This window comes from Aotus nancymaae, unplaced genomic scaffold (genome assembly GCF_030222135.1).
Source record: "Aotus nancymaae isolate 86718 unplaced genomic scaffold, 86718_ANA_hifiasm-v0.15.2.pri h1tg000040l, whole genome shotgun sequence".
NCBI lineage: Eukaryota > Metazoa > Chordata > Mammalia > Primates > Aotidae > Aotus > Aotus nancymaae.
In genome coordinates, this window is record NW_026988454.1 from 59,621,098 (window position 1) to 59,643,113 (window position 22,016).

Sequence of the window (22,016 nt, forward strand, 5' to 3'; positions counted from 1 at the left end):
TGAACATATGCTCCAACCTTTGCTCAGTCACATCATCCCCCTGCACAGAGCGGGCACACTTGGGACATTAAATGCAGCTGTACTCCAGCATGGCTGCCCTTCTTGTGGGTAGAAGGACAGGGACATCATGTGGCAAACAAGGCTCTCCCTTATTGAAAAGTAGACGCCTCTTCCCTATTCCCTTATTAAATAACGCTCAGCTACAATGGCCTATTTTGAGGGAGAACCCCCTTTAAGATACCATCCTTTTCTAAGCTCACCAAGTAATTAATAAAAAGACACCAAAGTCTACACACCCCCGGCCATGTATGCTGATTTTATGGGGCCACTTTCCATCTGTTGAGGTGTTCATCACTCTCATAGCACAGAACCTCGGGATTTCTTTATCCTAACTGGGCTGGGGCCTCTTTTAAGGGGTCCCATCTACCTCCTGCCCACCAGTGAATGAGGATAGCTGGTCTGAGCCATCACTACCAACAGTCACAGCTGTGTCACCCTGTAGGTGAGATTAAACTGAGTTCTCAGTAAACTGAGAACACAGAGGCAGCACAAACTCCCTCAGTCCTGACCTGATTCGCAGATTTCACCACAAATCTGTCAGGAGGCCCAATTCAAAGTAGCGTAAGCAAAAAAGATGAGTTATTTATAGCTTATCTAATTGGAATGAACAGGGTGGATCCTGAGACTCAAAGTATATCTGCAGTTTGCATCTCAGCTTCTCTCTTTGCGTTGATCTCATTCTGTCTTCAAACAAATCCCTCCAGTGGGTAGGACCAAAGAAAGGAAAACGCAGTAGGCAGTTCCAGACTTACCTTCCTCCAGCTCAGGATCTGCAAGAAAAGAAAGGGAGCACATTCACTGTCTTGGAAGAACTCGAATTGGAGGCGGAGGTTGCAGTGAGCAGAGATTGAGCCTCCTGACCACCATGAGGACCGGTCATTAAAGCCAGGGAAGAATTGGCCAAGCCTGGGCCCTGTGCCCATTTTCGTAGCTGGGGGATGGGGCAGGGTACAGGAATGGAGGCCTCATCAGAATCTAGGACACAGGCATGGAGGGACAATTCTGTAAAGGAATAGTGTGCCGTCACCTAAGGAGAGAAGAAAGGAAGGCTGGGCAAACAAAAATAAATGACCCAATGCACACAGGACACGAGCTCTAATTCTGCCGCAAGTCTGGTAAGAAAACAGCATAGAGGCATCTCCAGTGAAGTTTGTCTTCTCCCCCTGCCCCATTCTAAGGATGTTTGTGGATTGCATGTGAGCTGAGGGGAGGGCCTCTAGAATAAGATGGCAGAGCTACCTGCAGCTGTATGGTAGGTGGAGTGGGGGTGGGGGTTCATCTGGAAATAGCCAAAACTACTCCTCCTCCTCTCCAGTACCGTCACCCTTCTCTCTCCTTGTTTCTCTGTTATTTTACCCATCTCCTTTCTTTCTAAAGGCAATAACCTTCATGCTTATAACCCTCCCGTGATAGTTAAAAGATATCCTGGCTTCTTTTTTTTTTTTTTTTTTGGTATTTTTAGTAGAGACGGGGTTTCACCATGTTGACCGGGATGGTCTCGATCTCTTGACCTCGTGATCCACCCGCCTGGGCCTCCCAAAGTGCTGGGATTACAGGCGTGAGCCACCGTGCCCGGCCTATCCTGGCTTCTTAAGAGCATGCCCTTGTATTTCAGGGGCAGAAGAACAGTTAGTGACAGGAAAATAATAAGCTAATCCCACTTATGAACATATACACAAAAATCCTAAACAAATCACCAGCAAACAGAATTCAGCAATGTATTGGGTTGCCAATTTTTGACGTACAAAAAGGCAGTAAATTCATGTACTTCAATGTAATAAAAAAGAGTTCTATGGGCAAGTTGGATTTGACCCAGGGATACAAAGAATTTAACATTTCATATTGTCATTTTGACATGTTATATTATCATCTCAATAGATGATTGACTAAAATATGTAACTTAATAATTTAAGGTTAATTTTTAAAAAAATAGCAAAAGAAGGAAAACTCCTTAACCTGGTAAGGATAGCTAACAAAAATCTTAATCAAACTTAATGATAGCACATTAAAACTACTCTCTTTATAAGTAAACAGATGATGGATGCTGAAAGCTAGGTTTCTTCCTGTTAGAGAGGAAAATTATAATTAATAAAGGAGGAAGTCCAGAATGAACCATTTTGCACTGGATTACAATCAGAAACCTCAGTATGAGCTCATGTTAAGATTAATAAAGATGCAAATGGATAGATTCAGACATAATTATAGATATGTGTGCATACATGGGCTAGTATATATCCATATAGCCTTAGTTCTGTCTGATGAGAAGACTAGAGACAGTGATACCCCAGTTGTAATGAGCACACACGTCACCAAGATCTTGGTTTCCAAATTCCATTCTCCAATAAAAGGAACCAGAGCTCCTTGGAGAAACGGCTGATTCTAGGGCTAGGGCAGAGAAAATATAAAATGAGCATGGATCTTGTTATATAACCAGAAAGTAAGAAGATACCAAAAAATAAAAATATGGGGGCATGTCAAAGGGACACCGAAGCCAACCTGAAAGAGCTCCAATGCCCAAACTGGAAACATTTGAGCAACAAAATCAATAACATACTAAAAGCCAGAGGATAAGAAAATACGTGAGTCCATACTGATATAAATAAATGATTGAATAAACAGACAGATAAATAAGAAAGACAAGTCTTTCTTACGGAAGAATTCCAGATAATATAGTGTATGAACATACTCCATTCTCTAGGAGGTGAAACTTAATCCTCCCTGATATGGTTTGGCCACTTTTCCGCAAATTAATATAAATAGTAAAATTACAATAAAAATCCCATCAGAGTTTTTCATAAGATACCTTCCAGGTAGTTTATTTCCACCAAGAAACAGGCCACAGGAAAAGCTCCACAGAGCAATGACCAGTAGCAAAAGCCTCATTTCTTCTTCGCCATCATCCCAGCATAGCACCTGTGCCTTAGTCCCTACTCACTCCAAAGGTGATGAGTGGGATGAATTTCAGAGCCAGGTGAGTTCTATGTTTTTAAAAGCAGAGCAATGGAGAAAATTGGTTCCTGCTACTTCTATTGCTCAGGGACCAAAGCCTCTTCTACTCTGGGATCTGTCCAGCCAGGACATAATAAATAACCCCACTAGTGGAAAAAGTACTTTCATTTGATTCCATGAGTTTATAAATCAGTATGTTACTCAGTTATCCCCTGACTTCATCTAATATTTTTCTCCATCACTCCACCATTGGGGATAGTGTCCGGCAGGAAAAACTTACATTCTGAAATGTGTGTTTCATCTTCTTCCAGTATGGAAAAGCAGGCTCAGTGAAGAGGGAAGAGCGAGCCTCCACTGCCAGCTTTCCAGTTGGACACAAGCCATGCAAAGGCATCCAGGAAGAATCTAGTTGGAAGATGACTCTATCAAGCTGGATCAGAGCTTGATGGCTGGCAGCTCACACGGAGACTCCACATGACCCTCTCGGAAGAGTCAGCCACCCCTTTGCGCTTCAGAGTCTGTTCCTCTAGTCAGAAAGAAGCTCTAGGACACAGCTTGGGTCCAAAGATGAGCCCCAACAACCTCACCCACGTGTATATAGTACCTCATAGTTTGCGAATTAGTTGATCACGTTTGACTCACATAAGAACCCTGTGAAAATCATCGTTTGAAGGATGGGGAACGTGCTATTTTACAGATGGGGATGCAAACCCAGACTTCAGATTCACACCTGGTAAGCAGGCAAGCCAGAACTCACATCCAAAATTTTTAAAAAGGAGCGTCCTGAACTATTCCGTCTTCACACACCTCCTACATCATTGCTTTCTGTAGTGTTAGCCCCACATCTCCACCTGCATCCAGCTCTTCAAGCTGCAGTTCGGGCTTGGTTGGATGTCCGGCAGAGGCAGTTTTACACATCTGAAGGCAGAGAGAGGCATGTGGCTGGTTCGCAGGCAAGGCAGAGGGGTTCTTTTGGTAACGTAATCATCTGGACCCCACTAATAAGAAAAGCAGTCTCTCCAATCTAGAAACTTCAAAGAGCAACCAGCGACACCGTCTCTGCATGCTGCGGCTCCTCCTGGGCCTGCTCACAGAGCCATCCCCTGGCCAGCCCGCTGCTGACACCTTGTGGCCGACAAACAGAGTTCTTGCCCATTTCCTATCAATTACTCCAAGTAAGGTGGCTGAGAGCTAGGAGCCAGGCCGACTGCCTATTGTTCTTCCCATGTTCTCCGACAGCCCCCTCCTCGGAAGCCCACGGCTTCAGGGTGGCTTAGTGTCAGGGCTGCTTAGGGGCTGGTGTGACCTTCTGTGGATTTCCACTGAGTTTCCTCAGGGCCTGGGCTGCCCAGCCCCTGCCAAGCCATGGTGGCAGTCACAGGGCCCTCTAGGTGGCATCTGCTGCCCAAGGCAGGAACCAGCACACACAATGCTCACCAAATGACTGGCAGGTGACAGCAGGACTTGCTCATAGAAACAGGCAGGAGCCAGACGCCTGAACACTGGTCTACTTTGGGGCCCTATATCTGCCACCATAAAGTGTGGGCGTCAGAGGGGTCAGAGGACACTGTGCTGGAAATAGAGCTTGTGGTAAACAGCCTCCAGTGACAACCATTGAGGCAAATGACACCTTGGAGGCATAAATCACGGAGGGACTTGTTCAGTTGTCAGTGGACAAACACTTCAAATTCTAAGGAGACGCTAATAGCAGCGGTGGGAGAGGGTGCCCCATGTCTACATGCCTACCCTTTGAGTAAAGGCATCTAACTAAATAGTGGAAAGTCTTGTTACTATTTTTTTTTAATTAAAAAAAATTTTTTTTGAGACAAGGCCCAGCTCTATTGCTCAGGCTGGAGTGCAGTGGCACAGTCTCAGCTCACTGCAACCTCTGCCTCCCAGGCTCAAGCAATCCTCCCACCATAGCCTCCCAACAGCTGGAACTACAGATGCAAGCCACTGTGCCCAGCTAACTTTTGTATTTTTTGTAGAGATGGGGTTTTGCCATGTTGTCCAGCTTGGTCTCGAACTCCTGGCCTCAAGTGATCTGCCCACCTCAGCTTCCCAAAGTACTAGGATTACAGGTGTGAGCCACCACGCCCAGCCTTGCTATTATTTTTAAATGTGGTATTCGATGATTTCAGTTCAAGGCATTGTTAACATTCCTAACAATGATCATCAGTGTGGCTGTGATGAGCTTAATTAGATTAATAAACATTTAAGGTAGTTCCATCTGAAAGCACCAGGATTTCCCATTCCATTGAGTACTCAAGAGTCTGAAAGCAGCCCTTTGTTAATTAATCTCCAGCCCTCTGTTTCCCCACCTATAAAACGAAATGTATGAACAAATTTGTATTTCTCAAAGTGTGGTTTGTGCACATGTGTGCCTCAGAATCGTACAGTGTTATTAAAAGATGCAGATTATAAGATCACTAATCTGAGGTCTGGGGATCTGCATTTTAACCCATTCTTCAAGTAATTCTTATGCACACATATTTGAGAATCATTAAAGTGATGCAGGGTCTAAGGTCTATTGAGACCTGTTATGCACCAGGCACTGACAAGAGGTCTTTTCTCTGGAAGAGCCCACAGCCTTGTTGAGAACATAGACAAGCGAACAAAAAGGTACAGTAACTTAAAACAAATGCTGTGAGGGAAAGGAGGGCAGAGTGGATGACTGCCTGGGAACATCGTCCCTTCTGCTGCCATTCAAATGTTTGTCCCCTCCGAAACTCATGTTGAAATTTATGCCCCAATGGAACAGTATTGTGACGTGTGGCCTTTAAGAGCTGATTGGGTGGTGAGCACTCTGCCCTCACGAATGGACTAATGGTCATCACGGGAGTGGGTCAGTTATTGTGAGATCCAGTTTGTTACAAAAGGCCAGGTTGGCTCTCTCTGATGAGGCCCCTCTCCATGTGATGCCCTGGGCCACCTCAGGACTCTGCAGGGAGGCCCCATCAGCAAGAAGGCCCTCACCAGATGTTCTCCTAGACCTTGGACTTCCCAGCCTCCAGAACTGCCAGAAATAATTTTTTTTCTTTATAAATTACCTAGTCTCAAGTAAGCAGTTATAGCAACAGAAAACAACTAGGCAGCTTCACAGAGGAGGTGGTACTGGAGTTGAGTGAGAAAAAATGGGTCCCCAGGGCACCAAGTGCTGCTGAGGGGGAAGGAGGGGCGGCTCCAGACCTCAGGCAGCATATGACTTTCAGCCTCCTTCTGGGGCGGGGACTGTGAGGCATCTGAATCCCCACCCCTCGGGTGAGGCCAGCATCTGTAAGAAGAGAGGGAGGTATTAAGGATTAGCCTGCGGTTTTCATTTGATCCAAAAATGGCTCCAAAGCTCTGGTAATCTCATCCTCTCCTTCCAAAGAAGTAAGAGGTCAGGTCCTCAAACAGGGAATGCCCAAGGGGCCCGGCTCCAGGTCTACCACAGTGCCTTGTGGGAGGCTGTGGGAGCCACAGGTCAGGGGTTCCACAAAAGCAGGCCTAAGTTCTGTGTCAGCAAATTATGTTTTAGTAAAAGACATTTACAATTTAATTGGCTTTTTTCCTCCTTCTTTTTCTTCTTATCCCCTTTTTCCTGTGTAGTATTTGGAAAGCTGTACCCTGAAATATCTTTAGTTACCTACTACATGGAATCTAAGTCTTGTTCTTAAATTTACCCCTATCCCTCAGCATGAGTTCGGCCCATGCCTTCTTACCCATATAGCCATTGTCCTGGCCTCCTCAGTCTAGTGGCCTTGGGTATACTCTGAGAAGAGTAGCAGTTTGGGCTGGGCATGGTGGCTCACGCCTGTAATCCCAGCACTTTGGGAGGCTGAGGCAGGCAGATCACGAGGCCAGGAGTTCAACATAGTGAAACCCCGTCTCTACTAAAAAAAAAAAATATATATATATATATATATATATATATAACATAGCCAGTCATGGTGGCATGTGCCTGTAATCCCAGCTACTTGGGAGGCTGAGGCAGGAGAATCGCTTGAACCCGGGATGTGGAAGTTGCAGTGAGCCGAGATCATGCCACTGTACTCCAGCTTGGGCAACAGAGTGAGACTTCATCTCAAGAAAAAAAAAAAAAAGAAGAGTAAAGCCAGGCTAAGCATCATCCCATTGGTCTTCTGCCAGTAACGTGCTGGAGGTTGCTTCTAGCAGCTCACAAGAGCTTATTCTATATTTTCAGAAATTTTTTGAGAAGCTGTTAAATATAGACATTATTAAAAGTTAAATTATACACACTTAAATAAGTTATCTTAAAATCAAAGGTAATAAATGCTAAAAACATATCATGTTTCCATTATTTTACTACATTATGTTATCTATTCTCTTGAGGTTATTTACATCTATTATATCTGCATAGTAGAAATATTATATAAGAATGTGTGGCTACACATGTCTTGTTGAGTTCTCTGACATCACAGTATTAGCTTGAAATCTGTGATGATGAGAATATTTACACCATGGATGTAAACTGGCAAGTGCTAGGAATCAGGTCTTGATTTATTGTTTTGCTGCTTGTCTAGACTTAAAATGATGGAGAATGTTCATAATGAAAATTAAACTCAAAAGAGTGCCATGTCTGTGGCTGTTACATCGTGAATAACATGAAAATCTGAGGAAATAATCCCCCAGTATTTGAAAACCATTATCTGATTTAGAAAAGAAGTCACTCATGTCATTGACAAATGAGTGAGGTTTCAACCTCTGTCTTCGTGGTTTCACTTTTGTCTAATACGTTAACATACAAGAAAATGTCCGTCAACATTTATATCAGAACAACACTCCTTCAGCAACTGCAGCCAGGTAGTTACAAGAATTCAACAAAAATCAACAAGAGCACTCTGTGAGAATCTATAGGTTCTATGGAATTTATAACAAAGAGGGTTATATATTTTATCATTATTTATAAATTGCATGTTCCACATTTTTCATAACAGCAAAATGTATCATAAACTTATATAGGCTGGGCACGGTGGCTCACACCTGTAATCCCAGCACTTTGAGAGGTCGATGTGGGTGAATCAAGGGGTCGGGAGATCAAGACCATCCTGGCTAACATGGTGAAACCCCGTCTCTACTAAAAATACAAAATATTAGCTGCGTGTGGTGGCAGGCACCTGTAGTCCCAGCTACTCGGAAGGCTGAGGCAGGAGAATTGCTTGAACCTGGGAGGCAGAGGTTGCAGTGAGCTGAGATTGCACTACTGCACTCCAGCCTGGGCGATACAGCAAGACTCTGTCTCAAAAATAAATAAATAAATAAAAATAAACTAATGTACATATGGATAATCATGCTTCCCCCCCCCCCACAGAGCCCACGGTTAAGCATGTACCAGCACAGAATTAATCCTCTGAGCTTTGTGTCTGTGGAACACAACTCACACCCTGCATCAAGCAGCAAACACTTTAGTTGGTTCTAATTCCAGTGACTGCTGAAAGAAGCACTCAGAGAGCCCATGAAGACTGGGCTCCCCTCTTGATCCTGCCACTCACGAGCCATCTGCCACTAGGCCAGTCATTCAGCCTTTCTCTATACCTCACCTCCCCCATGTGCAAAAACCAGGGCATTGAACAATACGAACAATCCTGTCCTTTCCAGCTCTCAAATGTCATGGCTTATGCATATGTGAGAAGGGACAGCTCTGAAGTTGCAGGAATTTAAATCGACCTAAGGGTTTCCAAAGCTGCACTTAACGTGCGTAATGTCATCTGTGAGGTCATGTTGTTTACTCACTGTACCTTCGGTGGGAATGACATGAAAATCAGGAAGCCAGAAGGGAGACGAGAAACCTTCTTTTGAGCCCGGTGGGTTTGAGATGACATACCTGTGGGGCTGGGAAGGGAGTGAGGCAGATGGACTAAATGTGCTCCGTAGGCAAGGGCCCTACCACCCTCGCTTCCTCAGATCCTGCCCCTCTCCCTCTGGACTCAGGCTCTTCTGCTTCGTAGAGCCTCTCGGGCCCTGAGTTCTCTCCACCTGGCAGGAGCGAGCCTAGCACAGAGCGCTCCCTAACCCAAGGGATGGCCTACCCAAGATTAACAGCGGACTTGTAAGAAGTGCTGGAAAGCTCACACCGATCTTTTGTAGCCTTCACAACTTGGGCAGGAAATGGTTAATCAGGGCCGTCCCTGAGCCTGGATGGCTGCAGGCAGGGAAGGGGCAGCGATTAATTACACGACACAGGAAGTGCAGGCCTCCATCTCTCTGCCCAATGGGGAAATCCATTTTCAATTCTGACCTCAAAGTGGAAGTGTCTCTTCCTGCCAAAAGGAGAGGAGTACAACCGTCCCCGCCCCCACAGCACAGCACAACCAGAAGGCAGAACACAGGCAGATGCAGCACCAGGGGCAGGCAAAGCCCAGGCCGCGTGCACAGCGAGCAGCTTGATGGAGACACCCGGATGAGACAGCTCTTCCCACGCATGCATTGAAACAAGGTACAAAAAAAAAACACAAGAAAATGCTACTTGGTGTGGAACAGGTATATCAGGAGACACAGACAAGGTTGGCAGAAACTAGGAGAGTCCAGGCACACGAGACCACACACTGCCTATCGGCTCTTAGCAGTGAGTACAGCCTGGGCTACACAGTGAGATCCTGCTCCTAAAAAAAAGGTTTTTTTTGTTTTTTGGGTTTTTTGAGACAGAGTCTCACTCTGCCACCCAGGCTGCAGTGCAATGGAACAATCTCGGCTCACTGCAACCTCCACCTCCCAGGCTCAAGCAATTCTCGTGCCTCAGCCTCCGGAGTAGCTGGTATTACAGACATATGCCACCACACCCAGCTAATTTTTTTGTATCTTTAGCAGGCATGGGGTTTCACCATGTTAGCCAAGCTGGTCTCGAACTCCTGGCCTCAAGTTGATCTATCGCCTCAGCCTCCCAAAGTGCTGGGATTACAAACATAAGCCAACTCGCCCAGCCAAAAAGGTTTTTATTTTTATTTTTTAAATTAATCAGGTGTGGTGGCACAGGCCCATAGTCCCAGCTACTCAGGAGGCTGAGGCAGGAGAATCACTTGAGTCTGGAAGTTTGAGGTTGTAGTGAGCTATGATCGTGCCACTGCACTCCAACCTGGATGACAGAGTGAGAACCTTCATCTCTCTTTTTAAAAAAAAAAAAAAAAAAAAAAGCAAAGAATAAATGGAAGGCATACCAGAAGCCCACTGGATATTTTTTATCCATATTTTTAAAGAAACTAATACATGATTTAAAATATACATATATTATATATACATATATAATATATATATATAGTTTTTATCCCGTCTTTCTAGTTGTCTAAAGGCCCAAGCTGAAGAACCCCTCTGGAAATGGTTGCAGATAGATCACCCTGACCTAGGGTTAAGCTCCAGGTTGTGATGCTCAGGGTGGGAAGCACCAGGTGAGCTGCACCTCCCCACTCTGCTTCACAGACTGGGGTCTTCGGGAGGTCTGTCTCCGTCCTGGTGTGCAACACGTTTCCATGTTCACTCTCTCAGCCAGGGCCCAACCAGGAAAACAGAGGCACCTCAGGCACTTTCAGCCAAGAGAGCGCCAGGAAGGGAGGTGGTCCGCAGTGACAGAGCGCTCAGCAGCTGGGCAGGGGCTAGTGAGAAAACCCTGAGTGCGGGGAAGGGAGGGGGTCCACAGTGGTGGAGCACTGAGAAGCTGGCCAGGGAACAGTGAGAAAACCCTAAGACTGAAGGAACAAAAATAGGAGGACCTCATGGGAGCTGCACCCGCTAAGGGTTTTCCAGAGGGAACGGAGGAAGGTGGCTGAGGCAGAATGAGAGGGAGACAAATCCCTTCCCCCGCATCTCCCATTGCCCTGCCGTGCAGAGCAGAGCGGGGAAAGTTGAGAAATGAACCTCAGAGCAAACAGGCCCAGAACCAGCACACTCGCTGTCATCCAACCCCGGAAGCAACCCCAAGAGTAGGTCTCATCACCTGCACATCACCGAGAGAGACTGAGCCTTGGAGACATTAAAGACCAACAGCAGCAGTGGCAGAGCTGAGAGGGAAACTGCTCTTCCGTCCGCTCACCCACACCGCCCATTCATTCTTCCGTAGCCCCGCAGCGGTGTCGAGGCAGGGATGGCTACCGAGCAGCACAAGCTGGTTCCACAGTAGCCGTCCTCACCCTCCTGCTCTTTCCTGTGCCAGGAGCCACGGTCAGGGTGCCACATGGTGCTCTGGCATGAGGGGAGGCCATCCCGGCCAGGACCGCCAGCCGGGGAGGTGAACTCGCGGGGCAACCTCTCTGAGCCCCCATGAAAGGCCTCTGTGAGCTCTTCAGAAGGACAGAGCAATGGGCCAACACGAGGCTGTGCCAGCCCATTACTCAGCCTTCCTTCTGCTCCCTGGAAGCCCCAGCCCGGCTGGACCGGCGGCCTTCTGCGCTCCTCGTGTTAGATGGCCTAGTTCCCCTCTCAGCGGGGCTGGTATTTGGTTGAGGCTTCAGGCTCCCATTTGGCTCATAAAACACAAACATCTGCTGGGGTTCTGGTTGGCCTGCGGCAGACTTGAGAGTGAAGAGGGACAGAGGAAAGGTAGGCGAGGAGAGGGAAAGGACGCGTGCAGCCTTTCTGGGGACGTTGATAAGATACTCTGCGATGTGGTGCGGTGCGGGGTGGGCTTTACCAAGCCGGAGCCCTGATCAGCCCCCAAAAGAAGAGAAAGGAAAAGAGAAGATGGATTTTCCCGGAGTTCCGCTGGAAAGGCTGAGGGAGTCTGCCATGCTTGCCTCCATTGCCGTGCTTCCTCCAACTGTTCCGTTTCTCACCAGTTGGCTATTATTTTCTAACGCATTTTGATAATTAATTTATCAATCAAGACAGATAAACAAAAGCCTAAAAATACATCCGAGTGAATGAGTTCCCAGAGCCAACCAGTCTTCAGTACTAAGATTTTTGTGACTTTTTTTTTTCAGAGATGCTTGGGAAACAGCTGAGGGGCTCAATTCCTCATTTACGGGCAGCCCTGTAGAACACGCTAACCAAGCTCTGCCCTCCTGGCTCTGACGTCTAGGGTCAAAGGAAGTCAGTTAAGGAAATGGTGTCTAAGCCAAAGCAGCCCCCTTAAAAAACTCACCTAAAGCCTTTTTCTTGTGAGCATGGCTCTTTGCTTTTGATTTGCTTATTATTAAATCAACAGATGCCTGGGTCAAGAGTTGAGAGCGCCCTTCATACGGCGCCTTTTAAAGACGTAAAATGGAGAGAGTTGTATTATATCATTGCAACTGTTTAGAAAGAAAAAGCGCCAGTTCCTCAATGAATGGAGCTCATATTTCAGAAGCCAAATGCTGTCTAGTTATACCCTGTGAGTGCCTGGACATAAACCCAGCCCATTAACCTCATCTTTATCTCACAGAGTGGCCCAGCCCAGCCAGGCTTATTAAGAGCCTCAAGGGAGAAGCCAGTGAGCGTGGCATTTGAGAAGAGGCACCAGCCTCAACTCCCGCCTTCGACCTAATCTAAGATTTTGGAATGAAAAATTCACTGGGGCACATGACCCTGCTGAGCTTCCAGACTTCCGCTCCACATGCCGCCCTTCCCCCTTCTCTAGTTTTCATTTCTCAAAGTAACAGTGGTCCCTCCCAACAGGGGGTCTGGGCCTTCTTTCCTCCCAAGAACAGCACAGGACTAACATATTCGGTGACTTTCCTGACAATCGTGGCAGGTACTGCAGGATATCAGACCTGAAGGAAACCATCCAATTTATAGCTGCTCACGTAAAAGCCATCAGGAGGATCATGAAATGATTCTCCATATGGTGCCCTGAAGCTTCCAAAAACTATACGAGAAAGGGGCTTGGAAGGAATTCTTTCCCTTTTGGAGACAAGGAGGGTTGAAGCCAAGCATCTGTGGCGACCTGGAAAAGACACTCCTCCGAAACACCCACCCCCACTGCATCCCCAGGGGCGGCCCCAAGGATCAGTCTGTGAAGGCCCAGGCCCACAGGGTCACTGCCATTGGCCTCTTAGGCTTGCCCATTAACCAAGCTTATGTTTTCTAGTGTAAATGAACTCTACAGTTACATTGTGTGGAGGCTTCGGGACATGGTTTGCCAAATGGAAAAACATTTGGAGGTTGGGAAAATATCTTGCACATAAATTACTGAAGACACAGAGAATCTAAAAGAGGGATGGAATCAGAAGCCAAGGAAAAGCCGGGAGGGAGCCAAAGAAAAATGGAGAGAGAGACAGAAACAGAGAAAGGGATGTAATGATTTCTCTTAATGACCCGCCTTCAGACCAAAGGCAAGGTTCTAAGCTGTGTTTGCATCTCATAAAAGCCATGTGCCTATTAGGAACGATCCTTTAAATGGCCAGATCAAGCCTCCATTTTTCATCCTTTCTGAGTAGAGCTCTTCATTGATTATGTTAAGTGCGGGCTCTGGGTTAGAAACACAAAAGGCTCATTGTCTTTGACTGCGGCAAAGGCCGGTCACACACTTGTTAATTTCCTGATTTATAACACTGAAGAGATGGAACTGAGAGGGGTGCTTCCTCTCTCTTTCTCTATGTCTCTCTGTCTCTCTCTTTCTCTGTCTCTCTCTCTCTCTCTCTCCCCCTCCTCCCGCTTGGTGGTGGTGGTGGTGGTGGTGGAAACTATTAAAACAGAGGCAGATCAGGAAGTTTGTGATAAAGAAAAGCCAGGCTCTCGTCTGACATACAATCTCTCTCTTGGCTTAAGTAAACTTGCCTCTTCAAGGCTTGCCATCAACAGAGTCCGGCTCACGTTTCACCACTAAATCTGAGTCAACAATCTCTAATCTGGACACTGGGTTCGGAATCCAGGCTCAGGTTGCACTTGGAAGCTGCCAGCAGGGACAAGAGCAGAGAAAAATACAGCCTTTGTTTCTGGTTTGATCGTCCCCACCGAGCCGAGCTGAGGTCATGTGTCGTTTTCTGTCATCAACAAGATAAAAGTTTGCACCTTTCTGGCCCTGAAATGTCTCTCCTGCCATTTATATTAAGGCCAAGAAGCTCTCTGGCCCAGAATCGGAGGGCCAAGTTTGTGGAGAGCTTAGATTTGGAGTCCTTTTCATCTTTCTGACATGTGATACCGTGACATAGGCAGCCCTTGTGGGGTTGCTATGCAGATATACAATTTCTGAAAAGTTACACCCGGAAAACGAAAACCCTGGGCTGGATTAGCGTTTCACAAAGAACAGGGAGAAAATGTGTAGCAGTTAGGCTAAAAAGCTAAAAAAGAAAAAAAAAGTGAATTAAAGTTTCATGAAAACAAACTCTTTTTTAAAGGATCAATGAGTATAAAAGTATCTTGTTGCATTCCTGGCCTTCGGTCCGAGCCCTAATCCAGCCACTGTGCGCGAAGGAGATACTGTGAGCCCCATGGTGGAGACTGGGAAGGGAGGTCGTGGTGCTGGGCGGGGTTCAGGCGTGCTGAGGAGTGTGACATTAAAGGGCCCGGGCAGGTCCTGCTGTTTTATAAAACTCTTTTTTCTTCTCTACCATTGTTTTCATTGTTATTACTTTGTACTAAGCCTTCTCTTTTGTTTAAGTAAACCTAGAAAGAAGAAAAACAAACAAACAAACATAGTCTAAAGTTTCTGGCTGAATACAATCAGTCTCCATTTTCCTTTTCTTTACCAATGTCAAAGGCATGCCTTTCAGAGCTCACTCACTCACAACCTAGCCCTTCCTAAAAAGTATTTTTTTCCAAGTATTTCCAACGCCAGAAATTATTTCACATGGAACATTAAAATGGAATGTGATTGCATGAGACATAGGAGGCTGGAAACAATGAGGTTTTTCCTGTTGTCCCTGAGGCTGAGTGACTTCCAGCTGAGACTCTTACATGCTGTCCTGTGAGCCAGCCCTGTCCACACAGCTGCAGAGGCGGTGGCCCCTCGCCCGCTGCTCAGGACACCAGGACATCCCAATAGTCTTAACTGCAGAGGTCTGGAGGGAAGCCCAGAGCAGGAAATAGGAAAGGGGGTTTTGAAGGACACAGAGGACATGGAGAAGATTCAAGGAACTCGACTGATACTGCTCCAACTGTGGATGAGAGGCACAGCAGCCAGGGAGCTAGACACCACGCAACTCCGCCTGTCCATGTGGAAGGCCAAGATGGCTTCCACGGCCCTTGCTTTCAGGAGCTCCAAGCCTGGTTAGAGAAAAGCAGAGGAGGGGAAATAAGAACGTTAAAGGGCCACAGAGTGGATCCCCTGGATCTCCTTGGGCATTTTTACTTATTAGATTCTGAAGTGGCTGTGTTTGCACAGAGTTCTCACCGAGGATGGGAATTTATGGGATGTTTGTTAGGTGAAAAAGAGATGGGCAATTGACTTTTTCTGTAACTCAAGAGATGGGAGTCACTGTTATGCTCCTCTCTGTCACTTCCAAGGTTGATGCTCTCAAAGATGAGCCGACACGTGTGAAAAGTGAACTGAGGTACTCAGTAAACTGGCTCTGTTCTCATGTACACAGCATGCAGGCATCCATCCATCCACAAGAGAAAGGTCTAAATGGGAGTGTGCACTGATGTGCGGACTCTGAGCTCACACTCCCCAAGTACAGTTCCAGACTGTGCCCCAACTGTGTGCCTAGTTTCCTCATCAGCAACACGGGAATACTAGTACCGACCTCACAGGGTTGTTGTGAGGTATAAATGAAGTAATGCAACTAAGCAACATTTAGCAGTCCTTGGATAAGTGTACATTACAATTAACGGTGGTGCCTATTCATTCTTGCAGGAGTTCACTGTCTGTTGATTTGGCCCAAATCTGCATGTGAGGAACAGATGCGGAAGGAGGGCGTCATCTGTTGCCTGAGGTCTGGAGCAAGATGGAATGGCATCATCAGACATGCATCACATTGGCTGATTGAGACCCAAACTGAGTTGTGAGCTGAGTTGATGCTGGTATTTCTGTAGCCATCAAGAGCACCGACTGCCCGTGGGGGCAGAGGGTTCAAATCTGGGCCCTATTACATCCTAACTGAGTGGCTGAGCAGATCGCTTAACCTTCCTGGACTGTATTTTCCTCATCCCCAAATGAGGATCACACTGCCTGTAGCGCGTGGTTTCGTGAGAACTGCCAGAGATAGTCCGGGTGAACGTCGTGGTGCGGGCACAGGGCAGTTCTCATGTCTGTCCTTTCGTCCCGTCTTTCAGCTGATCACCTGGGGATCTGAGGCATAGCCCAACAGCGCTTGGATTCGGCTCCCTGCACTCTGGGCAAAGCGACCCCACATGTGTCCCAGTTGGTGTGGCCCCGGCAGGTCTACTGCTGCTCCTGTTCACCGTCCCATCTAAGCAAGTGTCTCGGGGAAGCCCCGTGTGCGGTTCAAACCATCGGAACAATAGGAAGTGGAAAAAGGCCGTGGCTCACGTGCCCTCCGCTCCCTGCTCCAGGAAATTGAACACGTGTGCCAAAGTGTCCTTGCTCCCCTTCCCTTCTCTGAGCTGTGACACAGGCCCCCAGCCCCTCTCCTTCAAATGTTCCCTACAGACACCTTGACAGTCCTATTTTAGATGTTGCCCAAAACCAGGTGTCAGGAGAAGTAGCAGTCATTCTTTTTTTCTTCAAACCTAATATGAAAGTTAAAGATGTCTCAACCTCATTTAGTTGGTTTGGGCACCAACTAAATGATCCGAACTCTGCCCTGTGGCCTCAAATGCCAAGCGCCTCAGGCCCTAGTGAGGCAGCTCAGCTCTGGGGCCCACTGCTGGGTCCTGCCTCTTACTATTGTGACTCCTTGGACAGAAAACTCCTTTGTCTTCATGCCTCAGTTTCTTTAGCTATGAGATGGGCATGATGATAATACAACCACTCCCTCACTGGGCTGATGTGAGAATTAAGTGAGTGACTGTCAGGAAAGCCCTTAGCACAGGGCCCTGCACAGAATAAGCACCTAATGGCTGGGAGCCACCTCTCAGCCAAAGTCCCCCTTCACTAGAAGAATGACATACACAGGTGGCAACTGTTCTTTCCACCCACAGTCAAGAGATAGAAGAAGAGGCATTGTCTGGGTACTGAAGGCTATCTTTCCATCTATAAAAGTGTCCAAAGGTCAAGGAATTATCTCATCTCTAAGGCACTTTTTGGCAAAACTCGTGACAGTTGCATGACCTGGAATCGGCGTTCAGCACAGATGCAAGGGCAGTGGCTGAGTCTTACCCATTTGTGTTGCTCCCAGCACTTAGCGCTGGCCTTGCATTCAGAAGCCCAAAGATGTGCTGGCCGACCGGCTGCCTTGGGAGTCGCACTGGCGCCTCCCTCAAGCGTTAACACACAAAATGAAGCTCTGGAGTTTGCTGCACACCTGCCCCGATTTTCAGGGTTTACTGTCTTCTTCTGTCATTAGGCTAGCAGGATAAAAGTGGTCCAACTCAGCCAACACTTTCAGTTCCAAGGGCAGTGAGTAGCTCTTCAAGGATGCAAAGTTAAGAGGGCCATAGTGCGTACCCCCAAGAAGCCTGGCAATGTGTGGTGACTGTTCAGCACAGTGCCAGAAGTGGCCTCGGTCCATTCGAACATGGGTCATGGAAACAAAACCCAAGGGAGAAGGAATTAATTGCCCCTCAGGGATTCCAGTTTGGCTTCATGGAGGGGCAGCATGTAAACTGATCCTTGAAGGAGATGGCTTATTAGTTTTTAGAATAATAATGACAACAAGGGCTTTCCAGGGGCTGGGCACGTACTCAGGAGATGAGAGGCAAATAAGACACAATCCCCATCCAGATGAGCAGCCGGAAAAGCCGAGTATGATCTGCACCAGGGTAGAGGTCAGCACGGCGGGTGGGGGTGGGGGAGCCTGCCCCAACAGGGGAGGGGAGGAGCTGGTGCATGCAGCTTCTTGGGAAAGGCCTCATCTGAGCAGTTGGGCTGCAGACATTGCCCAGGGAAGAGGAGGGAAAGACATCCCATGTGCAAAGGCACAGGAGGGAGAGAGAGCAGGACCATCAGAACCAGCTCCGAATTCAAGACAGGTGGTGTGTCGGCAAGGCTGGTGAGCTGGAGTGGGAGGCAGCAAGGGCCAGAGCCGGGAGGCTTTGCGTGTTACACCCTGCTCTTGACTTTGGCTTGGTAGGCCTCGGGGAACCATTGGAAAGCTGCAAGTAGGTATTACATGTCTCAGGGAGGGTCCCTATTGAAGCTGTTAAGGGAGGTTAAGCATCTGGCCCTTGGGGTGCAGGGGGTGGCTGAGGAGGGAAAGGAGTCTGCCAGAGTCTTGAGCGCCTGTGCACCTGCCTTTGGCTGTGCCATCTGGGCAGCGTGGCCTGGAACCTATAGGTCTACCTGTGGGTCAAGCTGCCCATCCCTTATCAGGGGAGCACCTACCCACAAGGGGAGGGCAGTTTTTCAAAGTTATGAATCCAGGCTCTAGATGTGTGATTATATAAAGACTGGAAGACATTGAGAGAACATCCTAGTGAGACCAAGAAACAGTACATCTTTTCCACAGCCCTGTCCACCCATCAAGTATAAACCACCAGGGCAGGGACTGAGAGTTTTCTTCCTCTCTGGCCTCCCCTCAGCATCAGGCATGGGGCTTTCTGTTCCGTGGGGGTTGATAATCACCAAGGAAAATCCCACCTGACTCATTTTTTTCAGAGTGGAGCGTCCTCTGCAAGTCCCCGAGTCCAGTAAGGCGAGGCGTGCACTCACCATTAATATGCAACCTTCTAGCTTGGTTCAAAATGAGGACCACTTTTGAGTAAAACTGAATCACTGTCACATATTTATAGGAAATCAAAGATTCTTCATGAAGATATCAACAGTTTTTCTCCACACTAGAGGTCGGGCCTGGGTACTGGCGCCAAGCCTCCTGGGCGTCAATCCCACTCGGCAACTCACTGGCCCTGTGACCTTGGGTGATTACTAAACTACTAAGCTCCAAGTTCTTTGTATGTAATAAAAGGGAAAATAAAGGCCCTTCCCACAGGGTTACTGTGAAGATTAAATGAGACTAACGTGCAAACGCCCGACACATACTCACTCTTGCATACATTATTATTTCTATTTCTCTTTATATGTGGGTTTTGATAGCCCAGGAGAATTGTGCATTCAGACAGCACTAAGAGAAGGAAGAGAGGAGAAAGGGTGCTGATGGCTTATGAGATGCCACAGAATCTTTCTATGTTGGAACAAAGGTACCTTTTGTTTCCAGAAGGGTCAAAATGTTTGCTTGACAATCTTGGACTACAGACAAAAGCAAAATCAATATCCTGGATGACTGTCTCCATGGCCAAGTCCAGATGAATAATGCTATCAGGACAACCACAGCCAGGTGCCTTGGTTGCTGGCACGTCCTTGGCTGGGCTTGCCTCGGCAGAGTTTAGATGGAGCCACCGCCATAAATACAACCCGCCACCAGGAAGCCTCCAAGATTCTCTCGGGCTCCATGGGAGAAGGAAATCAGGTCTCCAGAATCCACAGGATGATTACTTCAAGGGAACTGCTCGTGGTGGCTCAGATTTTAATGAACATTCATTTCTTGAGACACTAAACCAACTAAGTGTGGGACTCTGAACAAGTCAAGTTGTTTTTCTAGGCTTCTGTTTTTTCATATGTAGAACAAGAGAACTGAACTAGGTTTACAATGACTAGAACTAGATATTAGCATACTTTCCAGCTTAGGAACTTTCTGATATTTAACTCAGGCACCAAAGAGCCAAACGGACCCATCCCATTCACGTAAAGCTGAAGTAAAAGTCCCTCTAGTCGGGCCAGGCGCGGTGGCTCACGCCTGTAATCCCAGCACTTTGGGAGGCCGAGGCGGGTGGATCACGAGGTCAAGAGATCGAGACCATCCTGATCAACACGGTGAAACCCCGTCTCTACTTAAAATACAAAAAATTAGCTGGGCATGGTGGCACGTGCCTGTAATCCCAGCTACTCAGGAGGCTGAGGCAGGAGAATTGCCTGAACCCAGGAGGCGGAGGTTGCGGTGAGCCGAGATCGCGCCATTGCACTCCAGCCTGGGTAACAAGGGCGAAACTCTGTCTTAAAAAAAAAAGTCCCTCTAGTCAATGGGGTGAGATGGTGTGTGGATGTGAGTGGAATCCCTAGAGCACGTTTGCCTCCATTGGATGGTGCCTTTTGAACCTTAGACCTGAACCCTTGGAACTAAAAAAGATCAGTCTTGAAGAGCCCTTGCAAGGGACACCACACCTAGGTCCACGGGCCTAAGTACTCACCTCCCACGCACTGTGTGCCATCAGTGATGGGCATGGTGAGGAAGCAGGCCCTGGAACGGATGGAGTGGGTTCTTGTCTGCAGACATGAACTAGCAAGCCAGGAAGGGCCAGTGCCATCCCTGTAGCTTACTATCTTTTAAAACTCCTTAGTTCTATTATTTAAAATGTTTCCCCGGCGGAGGGGAGAAAAATGAACACCTCTGTAACAACAAAAAAAATAACAACAGTAGTCATAATAATGAACAAAGCCAAATAAGCACATGTAAGTGCATTTTTTTTCTTCGAGATTTATTTTTTGTTTGATGAATCTGACACCAGTCAGGGAGAGGAGAATGTTTGTGACCCAGCAGAAAAATACGCCTCCGGAGAGGGGCTGCTGCTTCCTGCCTGGGTGGGTTTGGTGCTGGGGTTGATTTGTTATTATTTTTTTAATTTGTTGCTGGAAGTTTGCCTTTTGTTTACTTTTATAAATCTCTCCCGGGTTTGCGAGCTTCCCCTCCCTCCCGCCTCCCCTTCCCCTGACCCCAAATTTCATTTTTAAAAAGCGAGCTCGCTCGCCAGGTGTGTCCCCCAAGCTCTCACAGCTCTAATAAATAAGGAGCACCTGTAAAACAGTAGCTTGACTTGTGAAGTGACTCTGTACAAAGGAGAATATAGAAATACAGTATGTACACCGCATCCTTGGGCCCGTGGTGCTTCAAGGCCGGCGCCATGCAGTCCTGGCCCTTCCCACCCGCCACTCACCACCCCTCCTGCTGAGGCTCTGCGGCCTTGTGGGGCGGGGGCACCTGGACCCCTCCAGAGGGAACAATTGCTTTATTTGAGTTAGTAAACAGATACACTGAATCACAAGGTGATTTGATTTTTTTTTTTTTAGTTTTCTTCCTTTTTTGATTTTTTTTCTTAATTTTTTTCTCTTCTTTTCTTTTTTTTTTTTTTCTGTACTCATCAGAATGGGATACTCCACAACTGTCTCACCAACTCAGTGCCAGTACACATGCTCTAGAGGACTTCTGGACTCGCAGCTACAACTGTACAAGTGCACACAAGTGAATCTACCCTGTTATCCTCCACCCACTGATTGAGGATCGAATTGCACATTTCTCTTAACCATGACAGGAGAAAGCAAACAGTGAAACAGAATCATGGGTGATCTTTCTCACTTTCCCTCTTGTTTTCATTGGTTTGTCCATACCATTCTAATTATCATGAAAGGGCTCTGCGTATAGAGAGATTGTCTCACTGACTTCCTGGATCACCGAAAACCATCAGGGTTGAAATTTCATCCGAGTCTTTCCTGACGCCCAGCAAATATTCCCCCTCGGATTATTTTACACCTTGAGGGCATTTTGGTCTTCAGTTCAACACTCTTGCTCTGTTCCCAAATGGAGCGCTATTTAGGGGAATTTAAAGAGAAAGCTGAGAAGAATAAACATTTACCGAGTTCTCTTGGCATTCAGTCTCTGAAAAACCACAGTATAAACTATTCATGCTGCTTCTTATATCTGTCAAATCGAAAATTAAAAGCCATAAAAGTGTAACACTGAAAATATGGCATCAAAAAGGATAAAGGTGGCCTTTGTAAAAATAACAAGAAAAGTATATTAGCCAATAAAATATTCTAACTCTTCATTTAAAAGTGCATCCCGGGCAGGACAGAGATGACTCTGAAGCGTTGGGCCTCCAGGACCACCCCTCTCCGCCGTCAAAACGTGAACAGTATAGGTCCAAAACCGTACAATGCAAATCACAATTCTCAGTGTAGCAGCAAAACCACAGCAGTTTTTAAAAAGATTAAAAAAAGATTTTTTTTGTGTTCCAATCCATATCATCTTCCAGCCTCAGCCGCTGAGCCT